This window comes from Triticum dicoccoides, chromosome 6A, assembly GCF_002162155.2.
Source record: "Triticum dicoccoides isolate Atlit2015 ecotype Zavitan chromosome 6A, WEW_v2.0, whole genome shotgun sequence".
Taxonomy (NCBI): Eukaryota; Viridiplantae; Streptophyta; class Magnoliopsida; order Poales; family Poaceae; genus Triticum; species Triticum dicoccoides.
Genome location: NC_041390.1, coordinates 28,725,631 through 28,749,964, shown reverse-complemented (window position 1 = coordinate 28,749,964; position 24,334 = coordinate 28,725,631). Strand labels below are relative to the sequence as shown.

The 24,334-nt window shown below is 48.8% G+C and overlaps 1 pseudogene; it reads left to right on the top strand.

Moving 5' to 3' along the window:
* Positions 1–8,022: 8,022 nt before the first annotated feature.
* On the top strand, positions 8,023–8,427 carry LOC119314938 (annotated as a pseudogene).
* Positions 8,428–24,334: the final 15,907 nt, after the last annotated feature.

Sequence of the window (24,334 nt, the reverse complement as noted above, 5' to 3'; positions counted from 1 at the left end):
TAGCTTCAAGGGTGGAGTGTTGGTAGTGCGACACAAAGCAAGTAGGCAGATTGTATTCCATGTAAAAGATTGAAGCCTATGTAAAAGCTGGAAATGACACTTCCTTTCTATACAATGCAGTGTTCGTTGCCCACACATGATGGAAGAGATCACATAGAGAAATACTATTCACTCATGTCTACGGTTGCAGTATTTAGAAACAGGGTGGTCCACCCTAAAAGAATATTGACAATCAATATGACAAGGCAAGCATAGATGTAGTGAATCAATCATTTACTTGTGAGCTCACTAGGACAAGTATGCAGAATTGTAACTGCAGTAAGAGACCGTCCAAAATCTGAATCAAGAAGTTTGTCTAGCACTTATTGTTTGCAACTAATCGACATGAATAATTGGATATTATATCGAATGAGTAAGAAAGACAAGTAAAATTTTCAACAAACCTGGCTTGTAGTAGTAATCTGGGTCAATGTCACTACAACCAACAATCCAAAATTATTAGTGTCTGTTCCTAGGGCCGGAATTTCGAAAACCCTATGAACTTTACAGGTACTAAAGATTACCAAAATACATCTGAACCATTAAGTGTAGGTAGCCCTGAGCACACAACAAACCCTAATGACAGTCCCGCGTAATGAGTAATGAATCAATTAGAAAATGGGTGAGGAGGAGTGGCTGCTAAGTGTTGAGGACTTATCTCAGGATAAATCGGGTTGGCTTAGTGAGTGCTACACGCCTGAGCCCTGAACGGACTGGGAAGGTAGGCACAGCGGCGCGCCCGGGCAGCGGTGACGCTGTTGGGCGAGCGGCTCCTGACCTCCTGTTAGTCTGGCTTCTCCTCCTAGAGTCATGCCGTCTGGGGACGGCAAGTCGCCAGCGAGGCAGGCAGCTGGGGGCGAGTAGAGATCGGAAGCGCGTAGCAGAACAGAGGGGAATCGGGGCCTCGGACGATCCAAAATTCCAGGGTGGGCCGGTCCACCATGGGCACCCTGTAGAGATACACACCCGTGCGGCAAACATGCATTTTCAAAACTAATTTAGGAATATTTAGCTGACCAATTAAATGAATCTACTTTAATAATATCAGATTCGTATTTGAACAACTAAGCTTGTTTAGCTTGATGGGTTGAGCTGTGCTATTATGACACGAAGCACGTATTCGGATCGTATAGTGATCATAAAAGGGGGAAACCGGAGAAATGATATTTAGTAGCCATTGTTTGCCTCGAACTAATAAATAAATTCTAAGAGCTGAAAAGAAAGTAGAGTAACTAAGTTAAGATCTATTTTCTGGTTGAGATCAAAAAGTTGAGGAGATATGAAGTACCTCTGTTGGAAAAGGCAGTGCCTAGGAGGCGCTTAGGAATGCCTAGGCACTAGGCAATGGCCAAACGCCTCACCTAGGGCATAAATGGAGGTCTAGGCAGGGAAAGCAAGGAATTGCCTACCCAAGCAAGAAATCATGCCACATACTACACAGATATGCCAAGCAGGTTATATTCCAGTGGGAGTAGCCGGTAATTATCTTATTCATATGCCCTAAATTAATATCAACACCCATATAAAAGTCACAAACACACTTCGAGTAAAAATTATATTACCGCCTAGGCTGCACCTAGGGCGCTTAGGCACCGCCTAGGCACTAGGCAAAGGCCAACCGCCCCGCTTACACCCATATAAAGTACCACCTCTCTTGCGGCGCCATGTAGGCATCGGTGGTGCAATGGCTGTCGGTGGCATTGAAGCAGATCTGCGACGGTAGACGGGTGCATCGGGGGATAAGTCCCGTTGCGATGGAAGAGAAGGTCGTGTGAGTGGCCCCGGCAAAGAGGACGACGGCGCCGATGAAGCGAGAGAACGTGATGCAAGGCTCTTGGTCTGTCGCCGCAGATGAGAAACGTCCATCTCTAGCAGTGGATGACGCGGTCTTGGTAGGCGCTCCGGCATGGTGGAGGATGGTGGCGATGGATGTGGTGGAGAACGGCGGCGATGGATGGGGTGGCGGACGGAGGCTGGTGTGGGGATGGTGTTCTAGCGCGGATGGTGTATGAATGGGAAAATGGAGGGAGAGGTACGGGGAACCATGTTTTTGGGACGTGCCTGTCTGAAATATGGGAAAGTTACGAACTTAGCCCCCATTTAAAATTTGGACGTCTCGTCGGTTGGGGATACTACAGTAATCTCGCATCTCGCCAACATTTGCCCAGAGCGATTTCGGGTGAGGAGAGGGTGGTTGGCGCCCATGGTGTATGAATGGGGCTGATAGGTAGGGCGGTTCTGTCATGTCTGAGTGAATTTACAAACCTGCCCCTATTGAAAATATTTGCCAACATCGATTTCGGCCGAGTCAAGTTTGTTTTGCCGCCCACCGTGAATGAATGGGGAAATGGAGGGAGAAATAGAGGTCTTCTGGACGAGCTTGAATCAAATGTGGTTTGCTGCCCATGTTTGGCACCCACCGTGTTGGAATGGGCACAGAGGCGGTCGTGTCACGTCTTATTGAAGTTACTATCCTACCCCTATTTAGAGCAGTGGAAATCGGGCCGATGGATTGTCCGTGTAATGGGTAGACAGTAATTTCCATCTCCCAAACACTTGGCTTCGGGCAGCCGACGTGGGAGTGGACATTTTTGGCCGCTTCTTTCGAATTTTGGGACAATAAGCATCCATGTTTACTCTGGCAACTAAATTTGAATCCATTTTGTATTCATATACCAATCTTTATAAATCATTCTATGCGTTTTTATATATCTTCAAAAGGACGACAAAGATGTATTCCACTGTCACATATGAATATGGTTTACAAATGCCGATACTCAAATTCATAAGCTAGAATCCAGTTTAAGGTGAATTCGAATATTTGGAACACTTCATGTCCAACTCAAATGTCACATGCAGCATAATGTGTACTCCCATTTAGATATGTACACAAGCGATGTATCAAGATTCATATACCGAGTGAATCAACCAAGAATGTACAGAACTAACAGACATATAAACACTTATAGAGTATATGGATCAATAATATCAACTAACATACATAAGCCAGGCCGCTGTACTTTTCTTTGCTACAACATCATCCTTTTTTTAGCCAAGCTACTACAACATCTTGGCCCTTTCCGATGCGTGCCACTTATGGTCCATCTGTACTACTATTATTGCTGAATGCACATTCAACCCGATTGGCATATTTGTAGGTCTAGCACAGCAATAAAAATGAAATTTGTCCGAGTCTTATCAATTAATACAGACTTGTGCTCAAATAAAATTACAAACCAAAAAACAAAAAACAAAAAACAATTATTACATGATCTCTAAAACAAATGGTTTGATTGATTACATGAATAAACAACACAAAGGTTATTCAACAATGGAAAGAACATTTCACCTATGATTTACCAAGTGGGAATTTAATTTCCTTTTTTCCTTCAGTACCTTAAGAATGTGGTCAGTCTCAGCTTGCTTCGTGTTGAAATCCACCAAATATTTAATGGTTGTCTTGAGTACTGCTACTGAATGTGTTGTTTGCTTCCTCAACATGTCAACATCATCTCTAAGTGCAGAAGCAGAATCTCTTTCTACCACTAGTTTAGCCTCTAGAGCATCAGCAGTTGGCAATTCATAATGCACGATTGGGCCAGTGCCACTGCTGTGGGATGATACAACGTCCATGGGGACCTTACTCTTTGATCTTGGGCTAACTTGTTTTGCCATTAAAGTTCCGATTGGATTCAGAAAAGTTGAAGTTAGCAAAACATCTCAACTGGGAGTTATAACAACAAACCAGTTAAGCAAACAAGGAATTAAAGAGTTTCAATTCGATGCTGAAAAGTAGTTATTAACATCATTGTAACCCGTTGTTGCAGCAGTAAAGCCGTTAAACAAACAAGTAACTATTTAAGTTCAGGCAAACAGGTAATTCTTAACAATAAGTATCAAACACATAGATAGGTGCAGTCTATAATAGGATTAACAGGCTGTGGCATTATGTAATCAGTAGAAAACTAAATTAAGCCAAGCAACGTAATTGAACAATTTTGCAATAAGTGGCTAACTAAAATTCTGAGAAGCAGGTAACTGAACTTACGCTAGTTCTTTTTACAGGCACACTGCAACTTCTTTTTCGCTTACAAGGTTGTACGAAGGAGTCCATGGCATCAATTGCTTGGATACGCAGTCCCAATACTTCTTTCTTCCCACACTGCATTGGTAAGTCGAATTGTTAATCTGGTAAGATGGTGCGTCCTTGATATGTCATATGAGGACGTGTAGTCAGACTAGTTGTAGCCACACACATCACACTGTATATTTACTGTATATTTCATGCGATTAGTTTTGGCATATCGAGATCTAAGTAATCTACAATAGGATGAAAAGACTGCCATCCTTCACATTATTGGCGAACTCAGTTCATAGAAACAAGCGATTCAACCATTCTGTGGGTAAATCAAAAGCGCCACTGGAATATTTTTCACTACCCCTATCATACACGCAAAAAGGGGCGACGCCATGATACGTCTCCGTCGTATCTATAATTTTTTATTGTTCCATGCCAATATTCTACAACTTCCATATACTTTTTGACAACTTTTTATACTATTTTTGGGACTAACATATTGATCTAGAGCCCAGTGTCAGTTCCTGTCTGTTGCATGTTTTTGGTTTCCCATAATATCCATATCAAACGGTATCCAAACGGGATAAAAATGGACAGAGAAATATTTTGGAATATTTGTGATTTTTGGGAAGAAAATCAACGCGAGATGGTGCCCGAGGTGGCCACGAGGGTGGGGTCCACGACCACTACAGGCAGGCGTGCCCACACCCTCGTGGGCCACCTGTAAGGCGGTTGATGCTCTACTTTGGCCGCAAGAAATCTAATGTTTGGAAAAGATCTGGGCAAAGGTTTCAACCCAATCGGAGTTACGGATCTCCAGATATAAAAGAAACTGTGAAAGGGCCGCAGAACAGAGCGCAGAAACAAAGAGAGACAGAGAGACAGATCCAATCTCGGAGGGGCTCTCGCCCCTCCCACACCATGAAGGCCAAGGACCAGAGGGGAAACCCTTCTCCCATCTAGGGAGGAGGTCAAGCAAGAAGAAGACGAAGCGGCCCCCTCTCCCCTTCTCTTCCGGTGGCGCCGGAACGCTGCCGTGGCCATCATCATCACCGCAATATTCACCAACAAGTTCACCGCCATCATCACCAACTCTTCCCCCCTCTATGTAGCGGTGTAACCTCTCTCTTACCCACTGTAATCTCTACTTAAACATGGTGCTCAATGCTATATATTATTTCCCAATGATGTATGGCTATCCTATGATGTTTGAGTAGATCCGTTTTGTCCTATGGGTTATTTGATGATCAAGATTGGTTTGAGTTGCATGTTTTATTATTGGTGCTGTCATATGGTGCTCTCCGTGTCACGCAGGCGTGAGGGATCCCCGCTGTAGGGTGTTGCAATACGTTCATGATTCGCTTATAGTGGGTTGCGTGAGTGACTGAAACACAAACCCGAGTAAGTGGGTTGTTGCGTATGGGATAATGAGGACTTGATGCTTTAATGCTATGGTTGGGTTTTACCTTAATGATCTTTAGTAATTGCGGATGCTTGCTAGAGTTCCAATCATAAGTGCATATGATCCAAGTAGAGAAAGTATGTTAGCTTATGCCTCTCCCTCATCTAAAATTGCAATAATGATTACCGGTCTAGTTATGGATTGCCTAGGGACAAATAACTTTCTCGTAACAAAAAGCTCTTTACTAAAACTAACCTAGTTGTTTCTTTATCTAAACAGCCCCTACTTTTTATTTACATGCTATTTATTATCTTGCAAACCTATCCAACAACACCTACAAAGTACTTTCAGTTTCATACTTGTTCTAGGTAAAGCGAACATCAAGCGTGCATAGAGTTGTATCAGTGGTCGATAGAACTTGAGGGAATATTTGTTCTGTCTTTAGCTCCTCGTTGGGTTCGACACTCTTACTTATCGAACACTGTTGCGATCCCCTATACTTGTGGATTATCAAGACCTTTTTCTGGTGCCATTGCCGGGGAGCAATAGCGTGGGGTGAATATTCTCATGTGTGCTTGTTTGCTTTATCACTAAGTAATTTTTATTTGCTGTTCTTAGTTGTTTTATATATTTAGTTATGGGTAGGAAACGCAAAATACCAAAAAAATTAGGTGTACTTGCTACTCACGGAGAGGGCGAACCTCCTAAAACCCTCGATGCTGGTTATGTGTGAAAGATATTATGTACTACTTTAATAATCCTGAGAAAACCCCATTCAATTATGTAATGGGAGTAACCTTGGATCAACGTGAATACTTTAGGGATTACCGCTTGACACAAAAAGGGAATCTATTATGGGATCAAATTCATATATTGAATTGGTATGCTAGGTAACTATGCTTGAGATATGATTATACTTGTTGCTCTAGGATGAAGGCTCCACACATTCCCTTTTTATGTGAATTCAATGATAATAAAACCTTAGCTTCTTATGCTAATGGTATATATGATTACTATGATGTGGAACGAATAGAAGAATTTGTTGCTTTTATGGGTGCTTATGAAATTGAATCTATGTTTAAAGAGTTTGAAGATTTTGATGATTCAGTTTATAGACCTAAAAATTTAGCTATCCTTAAATATTGCTATGAGAATAATGAATACAATTCCGATATTAATGCACTTATTGAGAAAGTCTCCGCTGTCCAAGAAGAGATTAATATTTTGCAGGAATCTATGGAAGAAGAAGTTGATGAAACTGTGAGCTCATTGGATGAAAAAGATGAGAAGGAGAGCGAAGAACAAAAGGAGGAAGAGCGGATTGATCACCCGTGCCCACCTTCTAATGAGAGTAACTCTTCAACTCATACATTGTTTAATTCCCTTTCATGCTTACCGAAGGATGAATGCTATGATAATTGCTATGATCCTGTTGATTCTTTTGAAATATCCATTTTGATGATGCTTGCTATGCTTGTGGCCAAGATGCCAATATGAATTATGCTTATGGAGATGAACTTGCTATAGTTCCTTATGTTAAACGTGAAATTGTTGCTATTGCACCCACACATGATAGTCCTATTATCTTTTTGAATTCTCCCAACTACACTATATCGGAGAAGTTTACCCTTATTAAGGATTATATTGATGGGTTGCCTTATACCGTTGCACATGATGATTTTGATGAATATAATATGCATGTGCTTTCTGCTCCTACTTGCAAATATTATGAGAGAGGAACTATATCTCCACCTCTCTATGTTCCCAATATGATAAAATTGCAAGAAACTGCTTATGCTATGCATTGACCTTTACTATGTGTGCATGAATTGTGCTGTTATGACATGCCGATGCATAGGAAGAGAGTTAGACTTCGTTGTTACATGATATATGTTACTTTGTGCTCACTACTAAATTACAAATTATTGTTAATTAAAATTGGCTTTGATATACCTTGGGATTTAGGTCGATTCATTACTTGAGCACTATATGCCTAGCTTAATGGCTTTAAAGAAAGCGCTGCCAGGGAGACAACCCGGGAGTTTTAGAGAGTCATTTACTTCTGTTGAGTTCTTTCATCTCTCCCTAATAATAAAGCACAGATTGAGTCTCCGGGTTCACCGTCACAATACGCTTTCTTCTCATGTCATAATACGCTTTTGCGATTTGTATAGATACAATTTCTTTATAAACAAGGTGGTACTAATAATTTGGGGATGTCCTAAACAACCAATTTGATATCCATCGATAGTGCAACCTATATATCTTCCATGCAGGACACGTCTCCCGTCCCTTCCTCGAGAAAAAAAACCTAGCAAGAAACTCAGAAAAATACGAGACCGACCCGACATCTATTAGCCTTCCTAATGCCTACATAAACTCACGATGGCAGGCGATGCCGCGAGACGTGCGTTCATGGTGGTTGTTCAAATCGATGTCCGACCAAGCCCGATGCCGACCGCCGCGCGCGGTGGGAAGACCCGTGGGCGTGCTCGTCTACAAGATGGTGTCCGGCCGCACGCCATTCAAGGGCAAGAATTGCAAGGAGACGTTCTGAAACGTGCTGCACAGGGAGGTCAAGTTCCCGGGCGACACCCAGCGCTGGATGCCTTAGCTGACCGACCTCATCTCACGACTGCTGCAGCGGGATCCCGCGAGGCGGCTCGGGTACGCCGGCGGCACTGATAAGATCCGGGTGCACCCGTTGTTCACCGGGATGGCGTGGGACATGCTCGCGGATGTGACCCACGCGCCCTACTTCCCGCCGCCAGCGGAGGACAACGCAGCTGACGGCGAGGGCTTCGACGTGAGGGACTACTTCAAGAAGCTCCACCAGTCGCCAGCGCCGCCGCCTCCAGAGTCAGGCTCGTCGTCGTCGTCGTCGTCGGACTTCTCGTTGGTGTTCTGACTTGTATAGCTTATGTGGCCGGCCATGTGGATGTGGTAGTAGACTTGCTCCTCGGTAGATTGCGGTTCCGTAATGAGCGAACGGGGTGCCTGTGCAGGCAGTGGCGCAGTGCAAAACATCGAGAACAGGGGCGTGATGGTGTAAATAAATTTGGTGTAGCGCTGGTTGAGATGCGGAAGCAATTTTCGGAGGCGCGCGGTTCAGTTGAGGGTCCAAGGCCTTTTTTCTCTACTTCAGCCATGATGAATTCACGAGGGGGTTCTGAACTTCTGATGCAAACCGTGACTTTTGCTACTACTTCATCTTGTGTGATTACTGAATCTTCTGATGCATAGTCTTTGTTGCGCTCGCCGAGGCCAAGAACGAGTACAATCTGGGCGGCTCCTTGGTGGCGGCCTTATGAGGCAATATTTGGGCGAATCAGTTCCATGTCCCGTCTCACGGTCACGCTGTGCCACGGCAAGTTCCACTCGCCGGTCTCGGGACCAAGTACAGCATAGTTGAGTTAGTATTGAATCTGTCCTTGACAAACGTGATGATGATAGAGCTCGTCGAGATCACCATTGTCGACGCTCCTGCACCCTATCTGCTCAGCTGTTTGGTGTTGTGCCAGAGACCGCGTTCCTCCTTCTCCAAAGCTGGGAAGGCAACTGCTCGGCCGATCATGATTTTTGTGTCCTTCATGGACTTAACGTAATTTCCAGCTGCTATTTACCGCCGATCCAGGGGCCTAATAAAGAAGATCAGGTCGATTGAGGCAGCAGCAAAAGCTACCTCCATGTGTGGTTGAGGGCGCGGGGCCTGGCGTTAATGCCGTTGGTGGTATTCTGGCCATGGCGGACGCCCACATTATCGTCGATGCATGCATTATGGGTGGGCCATAGAAGCGGACGTGCCGCGGGGCGGTAGCTCGCGGTCAGACAGATCCGTGGGCTACTAGAGGCTGTGATTGGGGAAGATGCCGAGGAGGAGGGGGTCGTGGGAGGAGGACTGAAGGGGTGGAAGGGGGAGTTGATCGCAAAAATTGTGCGGCACCTCGGCATGGCATATTTCCTCGTGCAGCTGTTCAGTGCCGGCAGGAGGTCATGAAGGTGTTTCCAAGCCCGTCTCAGCGAAGAGCTAAGATGACGTGCGCCAAACATCGCTCGCTGAGTATGAATAGGTGACGTCGCTGTTGGATTAGGAAGAGAACAGGTGACATCGTTCCTTGATTAGGAAGAATGGACAAAACGCTTGGTCAGATCAATGCTGCTGACTGCATGTATCACCATGGCGACCTCACGTGGCCGTGTTCTCCACCTGCTAGAGAAATAATGAGGTTAAGCCCCTCTGCTTCCAGTGTGCCACTTCGCACCAGTAGCATGCCCTAATGCGGTGGCAGGAAACCTTCAAGTGCTGCACCAATCCACAACTAGAGATCAAGATTACAATTTATGTTCTTTGTTATGCTGGGAATGGTGCTGATCTATCGTATTGCAGGTATACTATACATGCTTTCCACGTGTTTGATGAAATTCTCAACAACATAGGTTACACTAATAATTTAACCCTCCAACAGCAGTGCCATGTTGTCATTGTCTAATTATAGGGGATTTGGTATTAATTTTCTTGTATATCATTATGTTTTAAAATTTTAGGGGTGTTTCTCCTTTAAAGGTTTATATGTACTCTCCATACATACATTGGCACTTCATGGAATTACCGGTTAAATCTCATGAATGAGAGTGCATTCTACAGTTTAGCATGATTCATATTACTGATTAATTTTGCAAGCCTGACAAGAAAAACGCTATATATAAGGCCATATTGGTATATTTCGGTTACTTTTCTAGCTCTATGCTCTCTTATGTAGGTCTAACGTACAAAAGGTTAGTTTATCAGAATTCAATGACAATACATATATACCAATGTTTACCAGCAATACATAATGTCGGGGTCGAGCAGGATGTGACCAACATGTCAATCAAAAGTTAGTGTTATTCACCCGGATCAATTCACTATGTTCATCACCGTTCCAATTCATTCCCGATGAATCAGACCTGACTCAACTCTAAGCAATAGCAGGCATGACAAACAAGCACGAATGAGTAGGCACACCAGGGCTCAAACAACTCCTACTCATGGTAGTGGGTTTCATCTATTTACTATGGCAATGACAGGTCATGCAAAGGAAAGGGGTTCAACTACCGCATCATGTAATAGTTGAATCGTTGTTGTCCTAATGCAGTAAAAGAGAGCAGGAGCGAGAGAGTGGGATTGTATCGGAATGAACAAGGGGGTTTTGCTTGCCTGGCACTTCTGAAGATAGTATAGTTCTTCATCGGTGTCATCGATCACATCGTCGGAACCACGTCTATCGAGAGGGGACAAACACCAGCAAATAAAGAAGAACACAGTCAATGCAATGGAACAATATGATGTATGATCTTCACATGGAACATGCTAGTGTTTGGGCTAATGCATCTAGCAACTAGGTTAAATGAAGTTGGTTTGAATTAAAGGTTCAAATTCAAACTCCATGTAAGGCATTTCAAACGCCATTTATTGATTTGTCCAATTCAGCAGCTATAAGTTGTTCTAACATGCATGAAAATGCCATAGATGGATAGATTGGATTTTTCTGATCATTTTTCATATATAAATTATTTCCATTGGAGTTATAGATTATTTTTTATGATTTTTCAAAGTTTTGGATATTTTCTGAAAATAATAAATCATTTCTGATTTATTTCAAATTTTCAGAATGTAATTACTGCATCAGCCTGACATCAGGGTGATGTCAGCAAGTCAATAGGGGCGGGTCCAGGTCAAACCTGACCAGTGGGTCCCACTGGTCAGTGTCACGATGCTAGTTAGGGTCACTGACATGTGGACCCAGTCAATGGCCACGTCAGCATGGTCAATGTTGACGCGTGGGGCCACTGTGATTAGTTAATACTAAGCAGAAACTAATCTAAGTTTAATTAGTTAGTGGGGCCTTGCTGTCAGTGTCACTAGGTGTTGATTAAGTGCGTCATTAGCCCTAACTAATCTGCCACGTCACCCTCACCGGAGTTACGCTGGCGGCGACCAAAACGCGGTGGAGGCGCACTAGAGTGGCTCGGGTTTCTTGCTCCGGTGACCAAATGGCCGGCGGAGACCACCTATGTGACGCTGGCGCTCGTGCGCGTCCAGCGGTGCCATCGGTTCGAGCCGGCGTGGACCAAAACGGTGGCGGTGACGACTAGTGCGGCGGCCAGAGTTCGTACAACGACAAGATCGGCACTACGATGGACGAATGGAGCAGCAGTTAGTCGAGTTAGGATCCTAGGGTCTCCCTGAGCATGTTAGGGTGCTCGGCTGCAAGCTTGCATGGCTGTGGTCACGATGGCGACATGGCCGGTGGAGCCAAGCTCTCGGCCATGATGGCCGTTGCGGTTGCAGGAAGAAAACGATCGAGCGGAGAGAGGGGTTCGACGCAGGGGCTCACAGTGGACACGTAGAGTAGATCAGCAGGCTCGGGGAGGCATTGGAGACGGTGAATCGAACGGCGGCATCTGGCGGCCGTGGTCGGGGAAGAAGGCCACAGGCGTCGTCTTGGGGTCGTCCTGGCTCGTGTGGCTCAGCAAGGAGGGAGAAGAGGTTGCGGTAGAGCCTCTGAGAGCATCGGCGAGGCGAGGTAGTGGCTGTGGCCACGGCGGTGCTCGCCGGTGGTGACGGCTGCGCATAAGAGAAACAAAGGAGGGGTGGGAGAGCAGCGAGTGAGGGAGAGGAGCGAGGGGATTCTAGGGGTGTGTGTGGCGTCGTATGGAGTCGTCCAGGGCGTCGACAGAAGCAGGAGGTGGCCGGTGTGCGATGGGCACACGCCCTCTGCCTACTGGCAGAGGTGGAAGAAGACCTCGGCGCCCTTGGTGGGCTAGGCCGATTCTCTCCTGGGCCAGGTTAGCAGGTAAGATTCTGCTCTGTTTTATTTTTCTGTTCTGTTTTCTTTTATTTATTTATTTGCCACTGTTTAAATTCAAAAATAGAATTTAAACTCATGCCAAATCTTTCTGAAACATTTTATGTTGCAGGAATGGACCTAGCCACATGCCCATAAATTATTTCAGGAGCATTTGAAGATATATTCTAGGTATATGAATATAAATTCAAATTCAAAATACAATATGATTTAAAATCAGTGCCCAAAATTATTCCTCAAAAATGTTCATTATTTTGGTTTGGATCAAGACCATTACGAAAAATATCAAACATCAATGAAGAGCATTTTGGGTTCATTGAATGCAATTTTTAGGGTTATTTGCCCTTCTTTTAATTAAAATTTTGAGGCTTTAAAATTTCCTCAGTTCTGTCAGATATCGGGTTCCGGCAGACCCTTGAGGTTCGAACACTGGGGTGCGCGCGGGGATCTCTCCCCTACCGATCTATGTCCGATCCTCCTGTGCGAACTAAGATGAAAATGATGAACAACACAAGAGACACGAGGATTATACTGGTTTCGGCGACCGTTGTGGTGTAATACCCTACTCCAGTGTGTGGTGTGGTGGATTGCCTCAGGTGCTGATGATGAATAGTGCAAGTGAAGAACAGCCTCGCGAGAGGTGTTCTTGAGCTGGTGCGATAAACTGCTAGGGTGAGTTCCATCGCCTCTCTTTCTCTCTGCTAGGGTTCTACCAGATTTCTCGATGTCCCCTCTCTTTATGGTGGATAGCTCTATTTATAGAGGCCCTAGGCCTCTTCCCAAATAATTGAGCGGGAAGGGCGCCAACAATTGGCCATTTTGAAGGGCAACATCTAGTACAAGTTATCCTGACCAGAGGTGGTTGAGGGAGTCCTGGATTAGGGGGTGTCCGGGTAGCCGGACTATACCTTCCACCGGACTCCAGGACTATGAAGATACAAGATTGAAGACTTCGTTCCGTGTCCGGATGGGACTTTCCTTGGCATGGAAGGCAAGCTTGGCGATGCGAATATTCAAGATGTCCTACCATTGTAACCGACTCTATGTAACCCTAACCCTATCCGGTGTCTATATAAACCGGAGGGTTGTAGTACGTAGGCAATCAACTCCATACACAACAATCATACCATAGGCTAGCTTCTAGGGTTTAGCCTCCTTGATCTCGTGGTAGATCTACTCTTGTACTACCCATATCATCAATATTAATCAAGCAAGACGTAGGGTTTTACCTCCATCAAGAGGGCCCGAACCTGGGTAAAACATCGTGTTCCCCGCCTCCTGTTACCATCCAGCCTAGACGCACAGTTCGGGACCCCCTACCCGAGATCCGCCGGTTTTGACACCGACATTGGTGCTTTCATGGAGAGTTCCTCTGTGTCGTCGCCTTTAGGCCCGATGGCTCCTTTGATCATCAACAATGATACGGTCCAGGGTGAGACTTTTCTCCCCGGACAGATCTTCATCTTCGGTGGCTTCGCTCTGCGGGCCCATTCGCTTGGCCACCTGGAGCAGATCGAAAGCTACGCCCCTGGCCATCAAGTCAGGTTTGGAAGCTTAAACTACACGGCTGACATCCGCGGAGACTTGATCTTCGACGGGTTCGAGCCACGGCCAAGCGTGTTGCACTATCTCGAGGGGCATGATATAGCTCTGCCTCCGGACAGAGTCCTGGAGGCCGCACACGCATCGGTTCCGACCCCTAACTCGGAGCCTATTGCGCCAATCGAGGATGAGTGGTTGGACGTCACCTCGGGGGCTTCGATCTCAAAGGAGATCAAGCCGAACGCTAGCCCCGCGCTCTGCATGATCCGTGACTCCGAGGATCCGGACTCCTTTCCAAACTCCGAACCCCCCGCGCCCCTGCCGATCGAATCCGATTGGGCGCCAATAATGGAGTTCACCACCGCGGACATCTTTCAACACTCGCCTTTTGGTGATATCCTGAATTCTCTCAAGTCTCTCTCTTTATCAGGAGAGCCCTGGCCGAACTGCGGTCAGCGAGGATGGGATACGGACGATGAAGAAATTCAAAGCCCACCCACCACCCACTTGGTAGCCACTGTCGACAATTTAAACGACGTGCTCAACTTCGACTCTGGAGACATCTACAACATGGATGACAATGCAGGAGATACCGACGAACCAACACCTATAGGGCATTGGACAGCCACCTCATCTCACGATGTGTACATTGTGGATACCCCTAAAGGAAGCGACAACGAGGAAAAAGGGGATGGAACGGGAGATCGACCCCCCGAAAAGCAATCAAAGCGTCGGCGTAAACGCCGACCCAAGCCCCGCCTCGATAAAACCCCAGCCATAGAGCAGGACGAGCCGGTAGACGACGAGCAGGCCTTAGAGCAACCGTCTGAACAGGGCAACACGGATGGAGAAACCGAACATCCCTCCTCCGGCGAAAACGGCATTCCGGACGACCTCACGCCAGATAAACCTATGGAGCAGAAGAATCTCCAAGAGGGGCTCGTTGCAACTGAACTCATCCTAAAAAAGCAGAAGCGGAAGCTAAAAACAGCGGAAGATGCACTCTGGATTAGATGGAGCAAAATAATCAATACCGCAGATAAATACGGCGACAGTCGCCGCACTAAAAGCTATCTGAAAAGGAAGCTACTGCCTGAATTCGACGATGAGGCCCTAGAGCCCTCACATTCAAAAAATGATAAAGCCACACGGTCGGATAGACGACCCCATAAAGCGGCAAGCGGCGCCGCACTTAAATCGGCATGCGACCCACCTAAGGATTCGCATCATGGCCCAGTTAGGTCCATTTATGGGCCAAGAAAGCAAGCTCTCGTAAGCAATGCAATAAAGCCATCATCAGAATCCGGCACACCCAAATAGAGGGGTGCCACACACCCCCTATGTTTCACCGATGAGGTCCCGGACTATGAATTTCCAGAGGGATTCAAACCCGTAAACATAGAGGCATATGATGGAACAACAGACCCTGGAGTCTGGATTGAAGATTATATCCTCCACATACACATGGCTAGAGGAGATGATCTCCACGCCATAAAATATTTACCCCTTAAGCTCAAAGGGCCAGCCCGGCATTGGCTTAAAAGCCTTCCTGAAAACACAATTGGATGTTGGGAAGATCTCGAGGATGCTTTCCGAGCAAATTTTCAAGGGACCTATGTCCGCCCTCCGGATGCAGACGATCTTAGTCACATAACTCAATAGCCCGGAGAATCAGCTGGCAGTTCTGGAATAGATTCCTCACTAATAAGAATCAGATAGTCGACTGTCCGGACGCCGAAGCCCTAGTAGCTTTCAGGCATAACGCCCGAGACGAATGGCTCGCCAGACACCTCGGCCAAGAAAAGCCAAGAACAATGGCCGCACTAACAAGCCTCATGACCCGCTTTTGTGCAGGAGAGGACAGCCGGTTGGCAAGGTGCAGCCCCAGCGACCCAAGTACATCCGAAACTAGGGATGGAAACGGAAAACCGCAACGCAACAAGGACCATCGCCGGACTAAGGAAAAAAGTCCGAAGAGCACGGCAGTCAATGCCGGATTCAAAGGTTCACGACAAAATCAGACAAAACCACTCCTCCAGGATAACAGGGACGATCATCCAACTTAAATAAAATCCTGGACAGGATATGTCAGATACACAGTACTCCCGGGAAGCCTGCTAACCATACCCATAGAGATTGTTGGGTTTTCAAACAATCCGGCAGACTCAATGACGAACACAAGGGGCTCGACACACCAAGCGAAGACGAGGACGAACCCCAAAAGCAGAGCACCAGGAAACAAAAGAACTTCCCACAAGAAGTAAAAATAGTGAACTTACTTCACATAACAAAACGTGCGGCGCCCATAAAGGTACGCACCACACGGCCTATCCCCAAAGGGTCCCGCCACTGGTTGTCAAAACCAATTATCTCCGATCAGCTAGATTATTCTAGAAATATCAAGAATGCAGGCCGGACTGCCTTGATACTCGATCCAATAATTGGCGGACTCCGGTTTTCAAATGTCCTTATGGACGGCGGCAGTGGACTAAACCTGATATATCAGGATACAATCCATCACATGGAGATAAACCCAGCAAGAATCCGCCGCAGCAAAACCTCCTTTCAAGGGGTAACACCTGGTCCGGACACCCATTGTATGGGTTTTCTCAGGCTCAAAGTTATATTCGGCTCTGCCGATAACTTCCGCCGCGAAAAGCTGACCTTCCATATTGTCCCGTTCTCAAGTCGCTATCAAGCACTACTGGGACGCGAAGCTTTCGCCCGCTTTAACGCAATACCGCATTATGCATCTCTCACGCTTAAGATGCCCGGTCCACGAGGCATCATCTCTTTGAATGGGAAGCGCTAATGTGCGCCTCCCCAAGCGGAGGACTGTGCGGCCGCTTTAACAGCCCCACAGTAAAATGGCCTCACCGGCCAAAAAACTTCGAAATAGATCATTAAAGACCACAAACACGGATGGACGAGTTCGGGACAAAATCATCATTGATGCAGGCTTAGTGGCCATATACCCCCACTAGGGGCTCCATGCATATACAATAAGAGACAATAAAGCTCAATTTTATATATTTTACTTTATACTTTGTTTATTTTAAACTTTTGTTCGGCACGACCCGTTTTCAACTCAGTTCCTCTCTTTTACAGATGAACGTCGTGCGACGCCCGTCCAGGATACGGCACAACGGAGACACAGGCGCAGACGTGCAGTAGGGACCCGTCCTAAAGGATTCTTTTTAGATTAAGACCCTCCATAAACCTTTTTTACTATCTCTTGTTGATACACATCCCTTGGTTTTTTCTGATATAACCAAAGGAAGAGGCTGGCGTCTTGGCATGTGGCCACGTCAGAATTTTTGCACGTACCTGGACACTAGGGGCTTTTTTAATAAAGAGTGTTGTTTCGCCCGCACTCATAAAGACCGAACACCTTAGGGAGTGTTCGGCGTCGCGAGTTTTGGCATTATATGCATCAGCTCCGAATCATGTCTTTGGTCAAATATTGGGTTGCCCGGCTCCTGAGTTTGGCTACCTTACGTTCTGCTCTATCGACTAAGGTAGCACCAGGAGAACTACTGTGATTGTGCCCCGGTTCGGCCCGGCGAGCACCTCAGTAGAGAAAGCCGAAAACTGACTATCATGATGCAGCATGAGACTGGTCATCCACTCAATGAACTATCGGAATCTATTGGATTCCTCCGCTTTAATGAAGGGCCGCTTCCCGGTCAGGCACATACGTGCCCCGAACTCGGGCGAGCGCAGTCACCACCAAGGGACTACCTAAATAGTCCCACTGTCAAGCTCCTATGGCTAAGTGAAAGTGTTAAAGCATTATAGTCCGGTTGCCTGGCCCACTGCGCGATCACCTCCTTTGTAGGACCAAGATGTTGGGTTAAGTGTGAAAATGCGTCTTCTGCGAGCACCCCCACACTATGTGCGTGGGGGCAGAAGCCAACGACTGCCATCTTTCAGATTTTGTATATATATATATCTTAAAACGGCCGCACAGGAGGTGTTCCCAATACTTGAAGGCACAAGTATAAAAAGGCCACTACTATTTATCAAAATATTACTTTATAATTACATATGCTATCATAACATAGCATCTTTCGAGCACTTTCGTCTCTATTACACGGGTGCCTTAAAGGAATTCCTGAAAATAGAGCTCAAAGGATACTCGGCTTTTGTCTGAATCTCGAGACGCAACAATGGTGGTCTCCATCTCTGCCCAGTATGTCTTGACACGGGCAAGAGCCATCCTTGCGCCCTCTATGCATGCTGACCTCTTCATTGCATTAATACGCGGCACCGCGTCAAGGAATTGCTGCACCAAGCTGAAATAACTCTTTAGCTCCGATCTCCCCGGCCACAGATGACCCATGACGTACTTCATGGCGAGTCCGGACAACCTATTTAGTTCGGCCCATTGAGCCAAACGATCGTCCACTGCCAGTGGACGCTCTGGATTGTGAAACTGCGACCAGAAAAGCTTTTCCACTTCACGATCTTTCTGATCTCGAAAGTGCTCGGTCGCATCAGCAGCACTCGCTGCCAAATCCAGATAGGTATCCTCCACACTCCACATCCGGTCCAACGGAGCTAACTTTTCGCAGCTCTCATTGCAGAGCGCGCGTCCTTGGCATTGGCAACGGCCTTCTCTAAGTCCGTCTGTTTCGCCTGGTGTTCTTTCTCAAGAAGTCTGCAACGGTCTGCAACACTCTTTAACTTTTTGGCCATCTCGGCCATCTCTTCCTTGCTTCGGCAATGAGCAGCCTATTCGGCTCTCAGCTCTTCAAGGGATTTCTTGGCAGCCACATCACTTTCTCTGGCTTGTTCTTTGGCTCGGGCAAGTTCTGCCTTAAGACTCTCCACGGTGGTCGCACCATCTGCGTCAAGCACACACACCGTAAGACACTGGCATAAAACTCTTCTTACCTGATGCCGCCCGAAGAATTACATACCTTGAGCCTCATCAAGCCGCTTGCTGACAAGCCCGATGTCGGCATCTGCCACATCCAGTTGCTGCTTTAGTTCGGCAAAATCATCAGTTCGGCTTGATTCCGGACACCCTGCCGCCTACATTCAAAGGCGACATCTTAGACCTGGGATTATGATCCTCCGTGTGTCGTCATTTCTTGACGACGCGCAGAGTCTCAGGGGCTACTATCTACACAGGGCGCATCTTATTCACGCGCAACTGACAAAAGTGTAAATTATCTAATGTACCTCAAAACCCGTCAGTAAACTTTTGACGGCCTGATGCAATCCGCTCTCTGCGGATGAGATCCTTTCAATCACCATGCCCATCAATGCACGGTGCTCCTCCGAGATAGAAGCTCGCCCCAGCAGAATATTTAGCTCCTCCGGCCGAGCACCAGACGGTGCCGGACTTGTCCCACGACCTCTTTCGAAGGCCGGATGCGGAGAACCTCGGGGGGCCACATAGCTATCTTCCGCCCCTGCCGGATTCGGAGAAACCCTCCGCTACGACACCTCAGGGTCGCCCGCCTCGCTAGGCGGCACGGTAGGGGGAGGCGTCCCGCTCTCCATCATCTCTGAAAGGAGATCCCCCGAAGACGAGCTCTGCTGAGAAGGGCTGAGGTCCGAGCTACAAGGTAAAAATTCGGTTAATCTTCTCAGATATAAATCAAGGATTTTCCTCATCCCTCAAAAGGAAAATCTTTCTCTACTTACGGCTCGATGGAGGGCTGATCCCCTTGAGGGCGTAGTCCGGCCGAGGAACTCCCCGGCGCCGGACCCTCTGACGAGGATTTTCCCCCCGCTTCGAGGCCATGGTTTACGGGTCGTCAGAGGTGGCTCTCTTCTTCCCCTTAGGAGAGGAATTGTCGGTTCCTCCCTTCGGAGCAGCCTCCTTCGAGGAGGCCATAGCTTCCTTGTCCTCCCCCTCCAAAGGAATTATCTCTAGCATCCTGACTAGCACGGGATCCGGCCTGGTTTCAGGAAGGGGAGTCGGACACCTGATCAGCTTTGCCTTTGCTATCCACTCCTGTTTAAAAGGACGGCTAATTTAGGGGCAAGTTTATGACAATTATACGGATAGAAGGTCCGTGCACAAGGTTGCGTACTTGAGTATCCGGGCGATTGCAGCTTAGGCATGGGTCCTCGGTTAAATCCGGACACATCCCTTGTGATCCGAAGAACAGTTTATACATCTCCGCGGGCGTTGCGCCCATGAAATTCTGGAGAGCTCGCGGTCCCTCTGGGTTAAACTCCCACAGGCGAAGGGAGCGATGTTTGCCGAGCAATATTCGGCGAATCAGCATGACCCGCGTCACCTTGACCAGGCTGAGGTCTCCTTCCAAGAGATCCTTAATGCAGCCCTATAACAAGGGCACGTCCTTGGGCAAACCCCAATCTAACCCTCTGTTAACCCATGACGCTAGCCGTGGTGGGGGACCCGAGCGAAAGGCAGGAAGCGCCACCCACTTGGTGCTCCGGGGAATGGTGATATAAAACCACTCTCGTTGCCACAAGCCTAGCTCCTCTTGAAAAGAGCTCTCGGGCCATGGAGCATTAGCATTTTTGCTTATAACAGCACCTCCGCACTCTGTGTGTCGTCCCATGATCATCTTCGGCTCCACTTTGAAAGTCTTGAGCCATAATCCGAAGTGAGGGGTAACACGGAGGAACGCTTCGCATACAATGATAAACGAGGAGATATGGAGGATGGACTCCGGAGCTAAGTCGTGAAATTCCAGCCCATAATAAAACAGCAGTCCCCTCACAAAGGGATCCATCGGGAAGTCTAACCCCCGAAGGAAGTGAGACACGAACACTACGCTCTCACTGGGCTGGGGACTGGGGATAGCCTGCCTTTGAGCAGGCAACCTTAGCTGGGGACTGGGGACTGGAAATTTCGGCGGTCAAGAACTTAGCCTCTCTCAACTTTAGCACGTCCTCCTCCGTGATGGAGGAGGGCATCCATCGGCCTTGAAGGTCAGAACCGGACATTGTCGAAGGTCCGAAGCACCTGGAATCTGGAGCCTAGGGTGTTGGAACTCGAGGCGACGGGTGAACTCGCTTGAGATTGAAAAAAGGAGTAAGGCCCTGGTCTCTTTATAAGAGGTTGAATACCAGGAGCCCTCCCCGTAACCGTTTGGGTCTCGCCTTTAATCGAGAAAACATGCTAACGGGCACGATTGGGTTACCCACGTCCGTATTGATGAGAATCCTGTAAAAGGGGGGCACACGATCTCTGCTTTGACAAGACGTGCCAAGGAAACTGCCTCGCAAAATATGCTGAGCTGGAAAAGTGAAATCGATTCGAGTAAAGGACTTGGCTGTAGTGTGATGACGCACTGCGAAATACGTCAGCAGATTTGATTTGTGTTAATATTATTCTCTCTATGGCAATATGTGGAAGCTTATTTTGCAGAGCCGGACACTACTCTTGGTGTTTACAATCTTCTATGAAGGACTTGGAGGAGGAACCCGCCTTGCAATGCCGAAGACAATTTGCGCGCTGGACCCGTCGTCATTGAAGCCTGGTTCGGGGGCTACTGAGGGAGTCCTGGATTAGGGGGTGTCCAGGTAGCCGGACTATACCTTCCACCGGACTCTAGGACTATGAAGATACAAGATTGAAGACTTCGTCCCGTGTCCGGATGGGACTTTCCTTGGCGTGGAAGGCAAGCTTGGCGATGCGAATATTCAAGATCTCCTATCATTGTAACCAACTCTATGTAACCCTAACACTATCCGGTGTCTATATAAACCGGAGGGTTGTAGTCCGTAGGCAATCAACTCCATACACAACAACCATACCATAGGCTAGCTTCTAGGGTTTAGCCTCCTTGATCTCGTGGTAGATCTACTCTTGTACTACCCATATCATCAATATTAATCAAGCAGGACGTAGGGTTTTACCTCCATCAAGAGGGCCCGAACCTAGGTAAAACATCGTGTTCCCTGTCTCCTGTTACCATCCAGCCTAGACACACAGTTCGGGACCCCCTACCCGAGATCCGCCGGTTTTGACATCGACAGTGGTCTTCGGCTGCCAAAAGCACTGGTGATGATGCTGTCTTGGGCTCCATGGTGACCTCCGTCCTGCCGTCTGGCTGGTCTTGGTCACGTTGCACCGGAATGGTAACCTTTGCCTGACACCTTGGCTTGTGCTTGCCCCCTTTGCACCAAAGGGGAAACAAGGAGCCTACGCAGGCCGGCGCCCGCCTGGTCTCGATCGTCATGTCTTGCGTCACGGGTTCCTCGTGAGCTACACCTGCCTTGATCTCTCCACCTCCTCGTGAGCCTGCCTGATGAGGCTGCCACTCAGGAAGCTTCATGCCGTCCGCCCCGTGAGGCTTGGCCCCTCGCGAGGGTCTTGAGCTTGCGTTGATGAAGATGGGCCGCGCTGGGCCCCCACTTGAGCCACGCCATAGGCCGCAGGCAGGCAAGTCTGGGGACCCCCATTCCCAGAACGCCAACAGTAGCCCCCGGGCCAAGGCGCGCGCGGGCTTGGCTTAGCAGAGAAGCGAAGGGGCAAGCGCGAAGCGCCGCGGGCCGTAACAGCCTGCGGCCTTGGGCGCCGCGTGGCAGTTGATTGGACGTGGGCATCTGCACTCCCCACGACGCCTCAGCAATTGCACGACTGACAAAAGGGGGTGCCCGGGCCAGGCTTAGTTGCCCTGCTATCATCCGTCTTGTCCTAGATTCCCTTTCTCGCTTTCCTCCCTCTTGCTCCCGAAATCCCCCAGCTCTGTCTTAATCCTTCGCATCCGGCGTGTCATGGCGACTCGCAAGTCCCCGCCTGATCCTTGGTACTCGTCGGCCCTGGATTCCCCGAATTTGTCGGAGAAGAAGCTCTCCCTCGCACGCTTGATGATAGTGGCGCAGGGCAGCGAGGGGGGCGACTGTGCTCAAGGTCGGCTCTGACAGCCTGAGGGCAAGGGGAGCACCTTCTACCCATTCTTCGTGAGCGCCATTATCGCCGGTCTGGTGCCTCCTTTCTCTGAGTTCTTCTATGCCGTCCTCCGCCAATACAACTTGCAGGCCCTGCATCTCCACCCCAACTCTGTCCTTCTCCTGGCGATTTTCGCCTACTATTGCGAGGCTCATGTTGGTGTGAAGCCCTTGGTGGCCTTGCTACGCCACATTTTCTCCCTCCGGGTTTCTGGCGCACAGGTCTCCACATGCGCGAGCTTCATTGCATATTCCAGCTCCAACGCCATCTCGAAGCCTGGGAAGAGGATCGAAGGCTACCGGAGCAAGTGGGTCATGATGGATGTCGGGCTCCTCCACCGTCGTCTGGTATTGCCCATGGGGCAACCTAAGTCCGTTGACGCATGGTCCCGCGCAGAGCTCGTCGACCCTCGCGCGAAGGCAGAGTTGAGGAGGATGAACACGGACCTAAGGCCAAGCAACTTGGGGGCGGCGAATCTGACCGGGGCCACGCTCCTGAGGGAGTTCTCGGAGCACCGGGTGGCTCCGCTCCAGGAGCACTCGCTCCCACTGTGGAGGCTTGGAGGAGCAGACGCGGCCCTGCGCCTGAGCTCCGAGGCCCTGACCGACGAAGATCTGACTGAGGCCCTCCATTCCTTGGTTGGGGGAGACGTGGCAAGCCCGGTGGGCGCCCCCGTCCCCCTGTTCCTTCGTGACGACTCGGAGCAGGTGGTGAACGCCATTCCCTCCTTCAACGGTGAGGGGCTAGTGCCCGCGGCAGCTCCCGAAGATCTGGCGGTCCAGGCGACGGTGAACTTGTCCTCCGGCAGCTCCAGCGGGGAAAAGGGGGAAGAAGAGGCGGAGGAGGAAACGTTCGACTCGGAGGAGACTGGCGAGGATTAGGGGGAGTGCTTCCCTCGGCGCAGGTCCCAGGCCCTCCGCTCCATGCCGGACGACGACGAGGCCAGCGCCAGGCGAGGAAGGGAGGGCTCTTCCTTGTTCACGAGGAAGGGCAGGTTGAGCCTGGTTCCCCCAGGGTCTGCTCTGGTCCCTGGGGGGGTCCAAGGCCAGCTCCATCCCTCCTGACGCGCCTTCTGCTTCCGGGCCCTCCAAGGCTGACCCTCGCTGCAGGCTCTCGGGCTTCAAGTTTGGCCGGAGGTTGCTTGAGTCCACGGACGACGTCCAGTAAGTGCTCGATTCATGCTCTGCTTGGTTTCTGCTGCTAAGGATTGACGTTTGCGCTCTTCTGCCAGGCCGGCACCTGCGTCCAAGAGGTTGAAAGAGGCTTCCGTGGCCCCGCTTGGGGCGAATCCGTCTGCCGGGGCGACGCCTTCGGCTGTTGGGGGAGAGGACGGCGAGGCCCGCGCCTCTCTGACCCAACCACCATCACGAGGCCAAGAGGGGCACCCCAGCGAGGAGTCAGCCCCTGTGGCCCTGCTGGACCTGGAGTCGACTGTGCCCGACGCTGCGGCCGTGGCGGCCAAGGCTCAGGAGGTCCCTTCCTACGAAGCCGTGGTCACGCTGCCATCTTCTCTGTCTGCTCCACAGGTTCTTGTCTCTTCT